Genomic DNA, 3,068 nt, shown 5'->3' on the forward strand with positions numbered 1-3,068 from the left:
GCTAGAACCCTTAAACAACAGACATTCAACCAACTATATTCATTAAAAATGCACATAAACAATCTGGAAAGAAATATTTCATAGAAAGAATCTATGGTCGATAACCTACCACCGGAAATAAAATCACAATTTATGGATTATATTAACAGGCAAATTGAAGCCTGTTTTCTTTGTCACACGCTATACAAGCCTCTGGAATAGGTTACTACTAGACATCCGGTCAATTCAAATCTTTTCCAAGTTTAAATCTTCCTTTAATTGTTTTATGGACCAGTTCGAAGTTTCTCACATGCTTGGCAGAGCCTACGTAAACCAAGCTGCATTTAACGATGGCCCATCTAACAATTAACCGATTGATACCTAACGGCCGTGTCGTAAACTGTAATTATTCGACCCCTGGATATCCTCTGTAATTTAACATTTGACATGTTGCAGTCCAAACAGTGCCTTATTCGTTGTCTTATGTGATATGCTTCATATTCCATTCTTACAACTGTTTTTTAGTTCTTACAACTATCGGTGGTGTTAAGCACATTGGGCCTTAGAAAAACCTTGAACCACAACCTGATAAAACCTAATGCAAATAGAGACTGGATAAGTGAAAGATCAGAAAGTATATGATCATAAGAAACTCAGAAGATAACCCAAGTTAGTTAGAGTTCTTTCTAGCTCATATTCTACTAGTACGAAAATTGTTGTCATTATTAGCATTCGAACATTGGTTTTTCCCACTTACTTATCGTCTTACTCATAAATTTCTCAACCTTAAACTTCTCTTTCATATTCTTTGGTCACTTATCTGTCCTTACCATCTCTAAACCACATACTATCTGGCGAGTGTCTTATAACTTGTATTATTAGTTATCCTCATATCAGTGTGAAATACTAAATGGATGTCCAACACAATACAAAAGCTTCAGCCATATGATTTGCTTGTAATGTAGAACTAGTGGAGACAGTGTATTCCAACAAGGTGCTTAAATTCAAACAATATTCATAAATACTAAAAACATGAGAGAGCCTAACATCACAAAGGGAAGAAGGATGAAGTTACTGACCAGTAAACATGATGGCGCAGAGATAACTTCAGTCCACCCATGTCTGTGGGACAGAACATTCTGTTTAATTACGGCCCCTTACGGTCAGGTGGAATGTCACAAACTAATGGTATTGGCGACAATTTATTATGCAAAACACCTCCTTAAATCATTTTTCAACGTTTGATTTGTTTCACTTCCTGTTACAAGCGAAGTTGTACAGTTACGACAAATATGAGTCCTCTCACGGCTCTAGAAGAGTTATAACAAGAAAAATGAGTTACAATAATTTTGATGAAAAAACCCAGTTGATATTTGAACGCTGTATTTTCCTTACTGCATTTTAAAAATGCATATAATCCTAAGCTTTCACCTCTTTTAAACCTCTTATAGTTGTAGATTACTCATTCAACCCCATACTGTGGCTTGTTTTCTTCACCCTGATAAAATATAATAATAATAATAATTTATTCTAAAATAACAGTTTGTCACATGAGGCATGCCGGTTTACAGGCAAGATCAAATTGTTAAAGAAGTTACAATTTTCACTGTTGAAAATTACTCAGCTGGGTTGATATTTCATAAGATATGAATGTAAATGGATTTCGTAAGGAACATGTCAATACCACACTTGGCGCACCTTATGGAGGTAGCGTTGCAACATACAACTGATGGTCGAGAATAGATACACGCGAAGTTGGGGGCTTTTAGAAGTTTCGAACTTATATCCATCCAGAATATCGGAAGCTTTAATAACGGTGTAGGACGAAGTCACCCGTGCCATATCTGTTTTCGGTGGAGTATCTGCAGGAGGCTGAAAAAGGTGTAAGATAAAGGAAGGACGAAAAGCAGAGCACACAATATTCATGGAGGAATAGTTAAGGTATAACCATTTGGTCTATTTGTCTGTTACTGAAGTATTTATTAGGTAAGAACATACTAATGTGTGATTGCATTGATATGGTGTGGCACTTTGAACGGATACACATAAATGATTCCCAAGTCTTTTTTGTTGTTTTTTAATGATTAACTGACTGGTTGACCTAAAACAGTTTATGTTTCTTACGTTATTTGGATCTCATTCACAGATGTTATTATTTTCTTACACTTACTACATAGTCATTTCACTTACCTAATTGTGAATAGGTTGTACATTATGTCCTAGTTGATAAATTCCTACATTATTTATTTATTTGAACACATAAATATTGATACGAAGAGGCACCAGATATATATGCGCCACACAAATCTCATTTGATTTGTGTGAGGGCTGTGATACCGCCTAGGTGCCCAAACTAAAACAGGTGGTTTTCTTAGGGGGCCACACCCCGAGCCTTTGACCTGAGGGTCTAGTCCACAAGGCAGTGGAGCATCGTAAGGAGATGCAGTCCCATGGTAGCCGGTGATCAATGATTGATTCATACGCCATTTATTCCTTCAGGATACTGGAGCCCATGTGCACCATTAGTTTGGAGTCAGGGTTTTCCAACTCCCCTAGGTGGACTCGCCTTGTCCACCAACCCGGTTAAAGCGCCGAACATTCGCTTTTCGTCCTCTCAATTTCGTAAACAACACCTGTGGTACGAGAAGTCGGTGAGTAGGAATTCCCTGTCAGAGGCTATATATTCGCTGGCCATGTGAGCATTTTGAGAGGGAGAGCAGACTCTCCCCACTCTCGGCCGTACCAGGGCATTTGGGGGCCCTTCTGTTTGGAGAATTCGATAGATTATCTGGTGTTTTTTTACCATTCATACTCTTCATAATTAAGTACATTTATAATTTAATCTTTAGTTCTCCCAACTAAATGATTCAACAAGATAAAGATCCCTCAAAGATGATTACGTGTCTACGATTCTTTCGTACTGACTATATTCAACAATCTCATTACATTGCAGAATTAATTCCCTTGAATTTTGATTTGTAAGTGCAAAGCTGAGTGTATGATAAACGAATGAAGTGTGATATGCGAACCATATTGCCATTATTCAAGGAAACTAACAAAATAACAGTAAGAGCATGTAACTATTTCGG

The sequence above is a fragment of the Schistosoma mansoni genome, chromosome 2 (assembly GCF_000237925.1).
Source record: "Schistosoma mansoni strain Puerto Rico chromosome 2, complete genome".
In the NCBI taxonomy this organism is placed as follows: Eukaryota; Metazoa; Platyhelminthes; class Trematoda; order Strigeidida; family Schistosomatidae; genus Schistosoma; species Schistosoma mansoni.